This window comes from Hydra vulgaris, chromosome 10, assembly GCF_038396675.1.
Source record: "Hydra vulgaris chromosome 10, alternate assembly HydraT2T_AEP".
Classification (NCBI taxonomy): domain Eukaryota; kingdom Metazoa; phylum Cnidaria; class Hydrozoa; order Anthoathecata; family Hydridae; genus Hydra; species Hydra vulgaris.
This window is the reverse complement of record NC_088929.1, coordinates 21137501-21152500: the sequence shown is the minus strand read 5'-3', so window position 1 is coordinate 21152500 and position 15000 is coordinate 21137501.

The following is a 15000-nucleotide window of genomic DNA, read 5'->3' as shown; positions in this document are numbered from 1 at the left end:
CTTGCTACAACTGATTTGAGAGACCGGAAAAATGGATATAAAATATTGGATAGTGGTTTTGAAGCATGTGATAGCTGTAATTTATACTTTGGTGGAAAAAAATCTAGCATTTAGAGGTTCCAACAAAATGTTTGGAGAACAAATTTATGGAAATTATCTTGGACTTCTTGAACTAATTGCAAAATTTGATCATTCCTTATCAGAAGACATTACAAGTTACGGTCAAATTGGTTCAGGAAAAACTTTATACTTTTCTAAGACAGTTTGCGATTAATTGGTTTCTTTGATGGCAAAAAAATTTTTGAAAGCTATTGTGAATGATATAATAGTTTCAAAATATTAGGAATTTCAGTAGATTATACGCCTGACTTATCCCATCACGATTAACTTTGTGTTGTTCTAAGATACGTGTATGAAAAATCTCACGAACCAATTGAATGATTCTTACAGTTATACAAATTAAAAGTCATACCAGATCAAACTTAGCCGAAGTTACAGTGAACTTCTTAAATGGTTTTGGAATCAACTTTTCAAACTGCAGAAATCAGTCATACGATAACGCTTCTAATATGTCAGGGAAATATAAAGGAATGCAAGCAAAAATTATAGAAAAAATAATCTTGAAAAATATTTTCCTTTTGCTGGACATTCCTTAAACTTGGTTTGATCATCTGGAACTGATGTTTGCCAAGAAACTATAAATTATTTTGGCATCACTCAACAAGTTTACAATTATTTTTCATCGTCAACAAAAAGATGGAGTGTTCTTGAAAAAAATCAGCCCGTAAGATCAAACCACTTTCGAGAACAAGATAGAATGTAAGATCAGATTCAGTGAAAGTAATCAAGCTCTGTTTTGAAAGTATTACTTTAACTGAATATTGTAATCGAAGAATTTAAACTTACAGTACAAACAGTATTCTGGGATGCAATTCTAAAATGAATAAACTCAGTGTCAAAAACTTTACAAGATCCGAAAATAACATAAATACTTGTTATTTACTTCTATCTTCGCTTGCAGATTACATTCAGAATTTGAAAGATGTGATGTGATGCTATGACGATTTTGAAGCTGAAGTTAAATACAGAATGTTCACATAGAAAACATCGAACAAAGAAAAAAGTCTTTGATGATCCAAACCATAGAAAATGTGTTATAATAAGTCTTAAAAAAAGGTTCAGAAAGATGTTTTTATCAAAGTCGTCAATGCAATTCACTCAAATTTGAATAAAAGGATGATTGTATATTAAGAATCTAACATAACTTTTGGATTTTTGATTAATGTGAACATCGGTAATGCGAAGCTGAAGAAAAATTTTGAGGATATCGTTGAACAATATGATAAAGATTTCAATACGTCTTTGTTTGATGAAATTTTTTAATTTCATTTTCAACTTTATTAAAACGAAATATCAAGAAACAACTATGACTCACTTATTCATTTACATGCTGATAAAGAAAAAAAACTTAGAAATTGCATTACCAGAAAGTAATAGACTTAAAAAGTAATAGACTTTTTGAAAAAGGGACCCAAAAAGCAATTCATCCTATTACCCCAAAGGGTGTATATCCGACCCTGTATATATATATGTATGTATGTATGTGTATATATATATATATATATATATATATATATATATATATATATATATATATATATATATACATATATATATATATAATATATATATACTATAGATATATATATATATATAAAATGAGGGGGGGGGGGAGGTTAATCGTTAAAAATTACTAAGAGTAGAGGCTTAAGAAAAAATAGTCCTCAAAGCTAATATTTACCCAACCGATATGTGTCAAATACCCGACTAACCAACTATATTCCTCAAAAACCGGTTATTACTTGAAAATCACCTTCTTCGGGAGGGCGGGTGTACCCTTTCCCTTCTTTATGTTGTTATAACTATTATATACTTTTCAAAGCACATATTTACTTGATAAGGGGCGTAATCACGTAATATAGGCCATATTTATGCGATAACGACCATAACTTAACAAATACCATTTGATCGCATGTCATAAAATGATCAGACAAATTTTTCAAAGGTTTTTAAGACTGAATATGTTTTAAAGTTAATAATAATAATGGTTCTCCACAGTATTTTTGTCTAAATGGTATCTGAATTGCCTTCTAGGTAAAGGGAAGTGGCTCGATTAATCTTGCTTATGGCCAGATCAGCTATCAAACCAAGATCTTTTGATTTCAAAATCAGTACTATAATTACTGCTATGCTGCTATTTTGTGTTGTTGTAGTAATAGTATGTGCAGGTATTAAGTTCATTGAGCATAGAAATTATATTATAAGTTTGCGGTTACTCTTAGAGCACCAAGGTGCTAAAAATGGTAAGTTATAACGGGTGATGCGTAATTTATCGGACAAAATAAAAACGTCAATAACTTATTTTTAAATGAAAAAACTATCATTATATTTTTTTTAAATAAAGTACGTATCTTTTGATAAAATAAGTTATTTTTTAAATGAAAAAACATCACCATCTGCAATTGATCTTAATTTTGCTCTGGCGCCTTTCATAAGCGACTGTAAAAAAATTTAAATCGATTTCTTGTAGTTTTGATTTAATTGAAGCTTGCCAATCCGTAAACCTTCTGTACCAAATGTTTTCAACTGGTCGTGCTTGAGGCACATTTGGGGGACAGGATTCTTTATCAACATAATAGACATTTTGGTCCATCCAATTTATAGAATCTTTAGAATAATGAAAACTTGCTAAATCTGGCCAAAATAAATAGTTAAAGGCTCCATGATACTTGTGAATGAATGGAAGAAGTTGTTTTTCTAAATATTCATCAATATAGATCGATTAATTATTTTTTACAGTCTTGGAAGTGTGAAACAATGGCTCAAACATACCATGGTCAGATATAGCTATCCACATTAATAACTTTTTTAGAAATTTCTCTTTGTTGTTCTATAGAATATTTTGGAGTCTTTTCACGTTTACTATATATAATTTTTTTTTATCTTTGAACTGAAGACCAATTGTCGATTGAGTTGCATCGAATTTAAAACATACTTTTCTCTGACTGACCCTTTTGCGATTGTTGACAAGTCTCGTTAATTCGGCTTTCTTTTCTCTAGTTCAGGATGTTGGACAACCAGGGTGCTTTCTATCAGAAAAGGATTGAACAGTTTTAAGTCTTTTTAGGTTGTCATATATTGTACTTTTGAGCAAACCCTTCCTTTACAAAATGATTTACCATTTCTTTTTTTTTTTTATATTAGGTTTATATACAAAAAACATTTTGAGTCGCTTTTGAAAAGATTCACGTTCAGTTGCGTTTTGAATAATTGTGTTTCAACATAGTCATAAGAAATAGACTATTTATTTCTTATGACAATGCTTTTATAGAACGTTTATTCCTACGCATAAAACTACAAAAACAATTTTTTTTTTTTTAATCATTTTTAATTTGTTTATTTACTTTTTTATTTTATATAATTATTTATTATTATTACTATGTTTATTTAAATAAACTTTTTGTATACTTTTTTTTTGTTCTTATTATTATTTTTTATTTGTATATATATATATATATATATATATATATATATATATATATATATATATTATATATATAGATCTATAGTTTGTTGGCTTTGGGAAGAGCGGAAGGAAAAAAGTGATTCTTACGCCAACATATACGTCACTTTTAATTACTTTTAACTTTCGTCCAACATTTCCGTGTTGGACGAAAGTAAAAACCATTAATTTAATTACAAATTAATCGTTTTTTAAAAAAACCACAAAAACGCAAATTTAATTGACCGGAATGTTTTTAAAACGTTTTGAATGTTTTTAACAATATAAACAATGTTTTTATTTTTATTTTTTTTAATAAAATGTTTTTATTTTTATTTTTTTTAATAAAATGTTTTTATTTTTATTTTTTTTCAGTAAATCATGCGCGGAGTGTTGCTACATCGACTATCTTATAGCCTGACTCGCAAGGGAGTGCTGCTACATCGACTGACAAATAGCCTGACTCGCAAGGGAGTGCTGCTACATCGACTGACAAATAGCCTGACTCGCAAGGGAGTGCTGCTACATCGACTGACAAATAGCCTGACCCGCAAGGGAGTGCTGCTACATCGACTGAGGGTTTGGTTGGGGCAGGCAGTCTATCATTATTAAAAAAAAAAAATTCCGGTCTTGCATTTTAATTTTTACTTTTTGTCAACAAAATATCGAAAAAACTTTCGGACAACATCTAAGGGTTGTATATATATATATATATATATGTATATATATATTATATATATATATATATATATATATATATATATATATATATATATATATACATATATATTCCAAAAGTCATGTATTTCGTTATATTTTTGAGTATGTTTTGCATAACATTTTTGAGTATGTATGCAAATCAAAAACATATAATTCTGTTAATGCTTTTGCCTTATCCTTTATTAGTAAAAATTACTATTTTTGCACCAAATTTAATCTAAATCATGTATTGATCAGAACCTTTGTATAAGGTCTGCATAAGTTCTTCCATTGTATAGTTATTCCAGGTTAATTGCTTTATATCTGTTCTCATTTTTTTATAAAGATGAATCATTTTGCTTGTTTTTTTATAAAAAATTTTTAAACGTTTTGTATCCAGTAGTTAGTGAGGATAAACTGAGATATTATAAATAAATTAAAAAAAAACACTTATTGTCTTTTATTATAAAACCGACAGGGAAGTTGAATGACCGCAACGCAGTGGTTAGAGCGCTTGCTTTAGAAGAGATCTAGGGTTCGAACCGAACCCTGGCCGTATTTTATGAAAGCCAGCATCCAATCATCAAAGACGTCTGTCATCTCAAAGTCTGAATGTTTTAAAAATGATTCAGCATTTTCAATTGACATGATAGTCAATTGATGTTGTTGAAACTGATTGTGTTAAATTGGTATTGTTGTATGCTTTTATCTATATCTTTAGTATAACTATGGTTTACCACATTTGTTTGCCAAGTGTTTTACCCTTTGTTTTATTCAATCTTTTGGGAGTAATATACATTGACTAATACACTTTTGTATTATTTATTTTATTTTACGCATTGTTTAGAGATGTTATAATAACGCAATGTTTAGAGATGACGTAATGTATTTGGGCAATGATTAAAGTAAACATTTTATACATCTATCGTTGTCTTAGTGCATAATAAGATTACGTCATTGGAATGTGGGATATGTCTCTAGTTTTTTATAGACTTTCCTGAATTCCAATGATGTAGTATTATGACTAACAGAAATTTAGGCAAAAAATGAGTAAAGTTTTTAAAAAATTGTTTATCAAAATTTAATACAAGAATTCGATTGCAAACTTAGAAGTTTTTTTAAAATTTCAGAAGCTATTTCTCATTTTTTATTTTAGGCAAGTATTTGTTTAGATAAAAAGAACACTTTATATTATATAAAATTTTCAGGACTTATCTGCAAGTATTCGTTTAAATTAAGAGAATACTTGTATATCATACAAAAATTTCAAGTAAAACCAAAGTTTAAATCAAATGATAAATAAAAAGAGATTAGGATTTAAAAAACGCTCTTAAGCGGTAAAGAATTCAAACGTTACATGACACAATATTGACATTACGAAGTTACTTGAAACAAGATATTAATAAATATCTTGTTTCAAGTAACTTCGTTTTTTAGTTAATCACTCTCGTTCTTAGAAAAATTTTTAATTTAAAATCTTTATTTTAGGCTGCTTGACACCTTATTTGAAACAAGAAATCTTAAATTAAAATACAAAAAGTAGCTAAAAATTAAAACCAACTTTGGACAAAATGTGAAAAAGAAGAAAATAGATTACATATTATGAACTTAACAACATAATAGATTTAATGTAATAGATTACATATAATAAACATAAGAAGTAAGTCGTTTAGAAGGAGCTCTATTATTTCAATATAAAATAAAGAAAGATTATGAGGAGATAAATTAGATGAATATCTAGAACTTAATTAAAATAACTTTTGTGGTCGTAGACAAAAATTACCGAAGGTATACTTCAGGGCCGAAGACATCAGGGTAGGCCAGGGAAACACTTCCCTCCCCTCCCTCCCCTCGTCACTTCTTTTCTTAAGGACCTTTTTTAAAAAAAAAATTTCCTTTAGAAAAAAAAAAGAGATAGAGGATTTTTTTTAGAAATTGATGATACTATGAAACTTATATCGTCGATCCTGCACTTAATAGCCTTTTGTTATATTCAATTTTTTTATTTATATTTTAATTTTTTATATTCAGCATTACTCTTACAGAATCACACTGTAAGAGTAATCCTACATATAATTTTTTCTTAAGTAGAGTTGTAGAAGCTTGGAGTGGTTTATCGCCATATATTATTAAAAATAAACTTGTTAACTCAGACTATTTCAATATTCATTTATTACATAGCATTAAATAGACATTTTGTACATTATATAGCTCATTTTATAGCATATTTTGTACATTATGTAGTAAGACATGGTCTTGGATTTTCTCCACAAGATTTTCTCCACACGATTCTCTCTCTTTGATTTTCTCCACAAGAAAAAATATATTTAAAATAGCTTGATATACTTCTTTAGTCAAATATTCTTCAATAGTTTTACATGCTATATTAAAATCCATAGTTACTAACAGCAGTTAAGGATTAAAACGGTGAAAATGATCATTATAAATTGTAAGCTTTAATTTTATGCTGCCTAATTTTATAAATCGAGTTATGGTAGCAGTGCTTTAAAAATAATTACTGTTCAGATCAGTTATGCAGCATAATAGTATTTCTTTGTACTCTGGATAATTATTGTTTTGTTTATACTTTGACCAATTTTTATAAAAATTTTTATAAAAGTCTTGATGAGCAGTTTCGATAGTTTGTTCCCTTAAGGACCCCAAGTGGGATCCTTTGCGACTGATGAAATCTTTGATGTGGTAGAAGACGGTGTGAATTTTGGGTGTTACGTTTGCACTAGTTATCATTAAGTAGCACCTTTTGAAATTTTCAATTATTTCAGCAAAATCCGGCTGAAGGATAAATCTTAAGCAAGCTACAAAAGGAAGATAAATTCTAAGAAAGATCCTTTTAAAAAAATAAAAGCTTTTACAACTAAATGGAAACTTTTGAATGCTTTAATTATGTGAAGAATGTTGGGAACTGAGTTTGTAAGAGCAAGTTGGTGGAGCACATCCACATTTTCAGAAGCTTCATGCATTTATTTTCCTAGAACTGGGCCCCATGATACGGGCTTAGTTAAATGTAGAGGACAGCTGGCCACTTTACAGCCTCTATCCAAGCAGTTTTAAGTACCTTAAAAATAATTGACAACTCCAATAAACAGATGTAATTCCTTTGGTGAGATTATTTTCAAAATCAGAACATTGTCAAGCCCACCGATGATTGGCTTTCGATAATTATTTTTGATGAATGACATTACCAAATAACTTTGCACAACCATCAACCCCGCCATATTGTTGAAAAAACTTGAGGCTAAATTTTATAACACAAGGGTGCATAATTAAAAGGATTTGAAGTAGGGGTATCCCGGATAAGCTATCCGGGTGGAAATCCGGACCGGATAGGAGTATTATTAGGTATCCGTTATTTGGCGGGATATTAACTTTATCAGGTTTTTTATACTCCGGATATTTCATGACACATTTGATGACACATTCCTACAAAAGATTTTTGCTGCTTTTTAAAGGACTATTATCCCTTTCATAAAATTTATCTCAATTTTTGTTTGTCAATTATTTTAGTTATCTTATCTATATTTTTTTATTTAGGTTTTATAAAAGCTTTTCAACCATTTTTTTTAACATTTTCATGTACTTTGACAGTAGTTTGTACTAGAGTTGTTAACCGTAAGATTTCGTACAATTCCGGAAAAGTAAAATTCTTTCGAAAGGATATTTAGAATCAGGAATTTTTTTTTTGTACCGAATTTTACGAAACAAAAAAAACCGTCGATGTTCATTTCGCAAATGCTACTTACGAAATGTAGCCTTTCGCAAGTTGAATTACGAAATAAAACAATTTTGATACATACGAAAGTAGCGCTTACGGAAGTCGCACTTGCGAAATGAGCTCTTTCGCTAAACGACATTTTGAAGTACGCAAAAAAATTTTGTTGGCCAAACGGATATAATTGTAAAAAATAAAATTTTTTTATACCAAAATGTTTATAATAAAATTTTATTTACAGTATTGCAACATATGAACATTTTAAGGTTTTATTTTTAAAAATAATGATAAAAAACCAAATTTCTTTCGAAACGAAACTCTTTCGCACCGCAACTTGCGAAACAGTTCTTAATGGAAAAAAACTTACGAAACGCGGCTTTTTAAGTATATTTAATTACGTTTTATGAATCAAATACGTATAATTAACTAAGTAATTAAAATACTAATTTTTTTTATGATATTGATAAGTTTCAGTTTTAAACTTTTACAAAAAAATCAAGACTTTCATAAAATATACTTTTTAGAATGTCATTTAATGAATAAGAATTAAATAAAGAAGATAACTTGAACATACGAATGCTATTGCGTAATCGGGAAACAATGCCTATGTTGAAATCAAAAAAAGACCTAATTTAAGTGATGAATGCTAAAACTTAATTATGTAATAAAATGCTTAAAAATAGCTCTCACTTGTTTTCAATTAGAATAATTTTATGTTTAATCAGTTTCAATATTTTTAATTTTGAAATGCTCTGTTATATGCGCTTTCGCTTTTATTACCTCAATAACAACTAGTAAATTTAAACAAACTTTAAAGACATTCTTTTCAATAATCTTTTCTAAAATGTTTTCCTTTATAAAAATAAAAAAAAATTCAGGGAGGGAAGGGTATATGTTGCCCCTTGTGTCGTTGGCCCTAATTACGTTTTAATTTTCAACATCCCAATGTTATTGGGACTATACAACTGCTGAAAGTTTTAAAGCACTAGCTATTTTGGAGAGCAGTAAAAATTTAGTTGCAAGGTTTTGCAGCAAAAAAGCGGGCACGTACAAAGCAACCCTTCCTGGGTCTTTGTCCATGGAAACAATTTTAACATAAAAGCTCACCAGGACTATACAAGCGCTGATAGTTTCAGAGCTGTAGATAGTCTGAAAGGTAGTGATAAATTAATTGCAAGATTCAGTAAGAAATGACAACGGCCAAACAACACTTAAAGTTCAATTAAACTTTGTAATGGAACCAAATATTTTTCTAAGTTTTTATACATGAGAAGATAAGTAGTAAACTTCTATTTCTGCTAAACCAAAGGCAATAAACAACCGAATGTCGAAAGTAAACCAAAGTCGGTACTTGATATATATATATATAAACACTGGCATAGAGACATATTGCGGAGGGAGCGTTTTCCTATCCCTAAAAACTAGTTTCAGTTTCTTCAATTTAAATTTTAGCTGTGTTAGGCCCCCTTAATTTCTGCTTCAGCACCCCCCCCCCTCCTCACTTTCTTAACCTTTCTAGGTCACTGTATATATATATATATATATATATATATATATATATATATATATATATATATATATATATATATATATATATATATATATATATATATATATATATATGTAAAAATTATTGAAGAATTATTTAACATTATTTTATTTTAATAATAAATAATAACATTTTTTTGTATAACAATTTAAAGAATGCTTTCGAGTCTATTCCGTAAGCGCACATTCCGAAACGCTCCTTCCACAAGAATCTGTTTTGCAAGATATCTTTCGAAATGATTTGTTTCGCAAGTTTCTTTTCGTAAAGAGTTACTACGGAATTATTATTATAGATTTTTATTATTATACTAATTATTATATATTTTTATTTTTATATTAATTATTATATATTTTTTTCGTATAGTGCGTTACGGAAGGTGAATTTGCGCAAGTACAACTTCCGCAATACCAACTTGAAATACGGAAGATAAAAATGCGAAATTTTCGTATGTTTTTGTTTACGGCGAACAACCCAAGTTTATACCTTAAAAAATGTTGACATTTTCACCAAATTCATAAGCCAAGTCAAATCACGCTTTAAATAGCAAATCAATATTTAGGTCTATAAAATGAAAACGGTAGTTGTAGTAATAAAACAATTATAATAAAAATTGTTGGTATTACATCCTTAGAATACTCATGTAACCATTATTTTGAAAATAGTGACCGAATATCACAGTAATCGGTAACGTTTTGAGGTATTAGTAGCAAAAAACTAACAAAACATAAATTAAAACTGCCATAAATCTATAACCAATTAAACAACCTGACTGAAATTATGCTAGAGTTTGGTGCGGCCAAATGCAAAATTTGCACTAATTTTTGTCAATATATATAAAGTGGTTATCATTTTACTGGTGTTTTTATTGTTGTACTAAAAAGTCAATAATTTGAGCATTCAAATTAAATTATTTTTAGCGCAAAAATTTAAAAGGTTTCAAAATTTGCATCACAGGGTACCTTGATGTGTAAACACTAAGTGTCGTTTTCAGATCAGCTAGGTAGGGATTATCATGATCCGTGCTAACCGTGAGCTGTTATAACACAACATTATCTGTTATTTGCTCTGTAATCAATATTTATTATCAATTTTTAAAGCTTAAGGGGTATACTTGCCCATAAATTAAAAAAAACTTAAAAAAAAAACTGATTTAGATAATTAAATATATGGGGGTTTCAGAAATCATAATGGTTTTACCTAAAAATATCTATAAATACCAAAACCTTTTGTTTTTGAGAGTTAGGTACAAAAAAGAGAAAATTTGGTACCCCTAAAAAAATCACTTGTAAACCAAAACAACGTATTGATTTCACAAGTTAAAAGCATTTTTGACTTCTTGTTAGACTTGTTAACAATTTATTTTTGGTATATCAAAACTAAGTTCGTTTTTGTTGATTTGTAGCTCATTTTTTGTCGCATTTTCTTGCCAGAAATTGTATACTTTTTAGTTTTCAAACATGGTTAAAGCTGATCGAATTAAAGTAAGAACTAAGCGAGTAGGCAAAAGAAGATTTTTAATAGAAAAGTTTTACGTAGCAGTGTGATTGTAAATAATGTAAATTTTTCATCTTTAAGTGTAAATATCGAATTACCTGTAAATAGTCAAACTGACATCTTCGATACGCCAAGCTCTTCTTTTCGCAAAGTTGAGGCAGTCATTAGCTCAACATCAAAAAATTATACCAATACTAAAAACAAAGTTCTGACAGGATATAGAATTATTGATTGTTCGAATTTGTCTGATGTTATTATCGTTTTGAGCTGTCCAACATGTTTCCAAACGACTTTAGCAATCATTGAAAACAAAAGCAAAAAGCAAAGACTTGCATATGAAGTTTCTATTATTTGTTTAAAGTGTAAGTATCAAAATGATTTTTACATTTCTAAGTTAATTAAAAAAAAAGGAAACTTTGATATAAAAAATCAAACAGTATATACAATGAGGACTCTTGGATTAGGACATTCCGGATTTGAACGGTTTACAACCCTCATGAACATGCCAAAACCAATGACGCCAAAAAACTATGACAAACTTGTTTTAAAAATTACTAATATTACTGAGAAAGTTGCACAGGAAGACTGATGCTGTATTTGATATAAGACTACAGTGTCAAGACATTAATGAGATTCTTGATGTTGGTGTATCATATGATGGCACATGGCAGCGTAGGGGATTTTCATCATTGAATGGTGTATTTGAAGCACTTTCAATAGATAGTGGAAAAGTTTTAGATGTTGAGGTGATGAGTCGAATATGCAGAGGGTGCTCCTTAAATCAAATACTTTCTAAAAAAGATCCTACTGCTTATGCTGAGTGGAGAAATTCCCACATTTGTAAAATGAATTTTGTTGGTTCTGCAATGGAATGGAGTGTGAAGGAGCCAGTCGTATTTTCCAGCGATCAATTAAAAAACATAAGTTGCAGTACATTAATTTTTTAGGTGATGGAGAAAGTTACAATAGTGTCAAGGATGTTTATCCCAATATTAAAGTAAATAAATTAGAATGTGTTGGACACTATCAGAAGCGTGTCGGAACCAGACTCCAGAAATTGAAAAAAAAAGGTTAGGGGACTGAGCGGTCGTGGTAGATTGACAGATGCAACAATTGATAGACTGCAAAACTTCTTTGGTGTGGCAATTAGACAGAACACTGGTATGTTAGATGCCATGAAATCTGCAGCGCTTGCTACTCTTTTTCACGTTGCATCATCAAAAGCAAATAATTGGCACTATCCAGATTGTCCGACAGGTGTAAATAGCTGGTATAAATTTAACAGAGACAAAGCAAATAGCAGTAACACCTAGAAGCCAGGACCTCTGAAAAAAAAGTAAAACATATGAAGCAGGAGGTTTTTAATATTAAATATAGTCCGATATATAATGTTACGTATATTTGTAGATCTTTATTCTTTTATTTTCAGTTTTTATGCTTTTTCTCAGTTTGAGGTTTTTCAATATGCCGGTCAAAATTCCAAGAGCGCCGCTTAAGCGTTTTATCTGAAATTTTCAACAAATTTTCCTTTTTATAAAAGCTGTGTTTTAAATGGAGCAGAATTTTAAATACTTATGAATAAAACAGTATGGCTAATTTAATTTTTCAAAAAATGTACTTTTTTCTATTGTCAACTTTAAAGCACAAGTCTTCAGGCCCAGAACCTTTTTTTAAAAAATCTGTTCTGTTTAAAACACTCATAAACCTAATCTAATTGTGTTTCCAAAGTTTCATTCGGCCTTTTTTTATTAGTTTTTGCTAAAACTTGGCCAGCGCAAATCTTATTTTTTGCTTATTTTTGGGGTTTTTTACGGTTACTACAGCAACCGTTGACCAATTTTTTTAATTTTTTTTTAATTTTCTACATTTATGCTACGGTTAATCATTTTATGTCAAAAGTTGTTATTTATTGTCAATACTTAAAAAAGGGGGAGTATACCCCTTAACTCTTTTTTATAATAATACTATTAAAAAATGTATTTCAACTAAAGGATTGCGTAAAGCTTGTATGAAAAAAAAAAGGACAAGTTACTGCCCACATATCTATAAAACTTCGTCTGCTGCTCTTTTCTAGCAGGAATGAGTGAGTATTGTAACTATCTAATAGATTTGTTGCCAAAATTAGTTGATTACGCAATGCGTATTTTTCAAAAAGTCCCAACTGAAATTTCTTGTCAAATTAAACAACAGCAAGGGGCATACTTTGCGAAAAAAAGTATGTAATGCTCTAATAAAGAGTTCAATTCTTAAGAAACAAAATAATAAGCGTGTTACACAGTCTAAATTATATACAATCTAGACTGTCAAGACTGTATAACACGCTAATTATTTAAAAAAGAGGCTATAATCATACATGTATGATCATATAATCTTTTTTAATGAACAAAATATGTACTTTAAAGTATTAGAAATTCAAAAAAACTTATTGAAGTTGACTACAACAATCGGCTAGCCATGTTATGCCACCCATTCACATTTATAAATATATTAACACGTCAATTTCCAACAGGTTTATCTCTAAGTATTCATTTTCAAGTTGTGGAACATACTCCATATTAAGGTAGTTTCAAATATTCAAAACCAAAGAAAAGCTTAAAAAACCAGAAATCGATTTAATATATTTACCTTTAGAGATAATATGAGTTTTTTTATTTTTGAGAGTTTATTGTAGGAGTGTTGTTACAAGAAATATAGGGGAAGGTTGCATAAGATGAGCAAGTTCCTAAGATGGTATAACTTCGTTTGATTATTTTGCGATTTTTTTTTTTTTGATTAAGTATATTCATACAAGTTTGACGGTGTTATTTATTTTAATTTCTTTGTGGTATAGTTAATATCTTTTCATTGTTTTACATTTTAAAAAATTTACCATCCCCGTCATAATTTTTTATTGTTCAATATTTTGTAATTACGTGAGAACAAAACGAGATCATCAAAAATTATTATATCCTTAACATTTTATGCTTATCTACTGCTAATTCCATGGGTTATATGAGATAATACATAAGCTGTTGTCTTACTATTTAAATTATGATAATACTTGTTGAAGTTGCTTAAGATGATACGTTTTGAGACGCTCAAGATGAGATACAGCTGTTTTATTAAGAGAAGCGCGTTTTTTTAATGTCATTCTCCACGGAGCTTTCTTATGTATTACAAGAGCGTAAATTTTTTTAAAAAAATTTCGCAAAAGTATCGCAAACTATTTTAGAAATAGGAAAGATTTAATAATATTTTCTTTTTACTTTAGTATAGTCCTAAAAGGTACAACTTAATTTAATTTTTTTTTTGTTGTTGTTTTGAGATTTTTTTGAGTTCTATTAAAAAAAGCTCATCTTAGGAAAATGGTTTCCTAAGATGAGATGATTGGGAAAGTTGAAATTAACGCAATTTGGTATAAATATTTTTTCTTTAATGAACTATTCATTTATATTCTTTAAGAAGAAAAAAATAAATATAAATATTATACATTTCGGCTGCAAAAAACAATGCAATGTTAACATGCTCAACTAATGCAACCTTCTATCTTGTTTTCTACGTTTAGAAAGATTTTGAAAGTTATCTCTTATAAAATGCATGAGCACCATTAATTTAAAGCTTTTTGTGTCATTTTTTATATAGATGGTTTAATTTGGTGTTCACGCTTTATTGGTTGCACCTGGTAAACTATACTTCTGTGGGTTATATGACTTTTTGTGTTAAATGCGATGGGATTTAAAATGTAAGTTATTTAAAAAGAAAAGATAAATTCGAGCTAAAAATACTTGTTTAGATAGCATCCTCGACGAAAGAAATCTGCTAACATTTCATAGCTTCACCGGGCCATCGAAATAGCCATTGAGAATGTATATATTTCAAAATGTCTTGTCAGATTAAAGAAACTCATTGAAAAATAACATAAAATTAAAAGTATTCTTTTCTGACCTGATCTTGTTTTGTCACATTATTCACGTAAAGTACAAGACT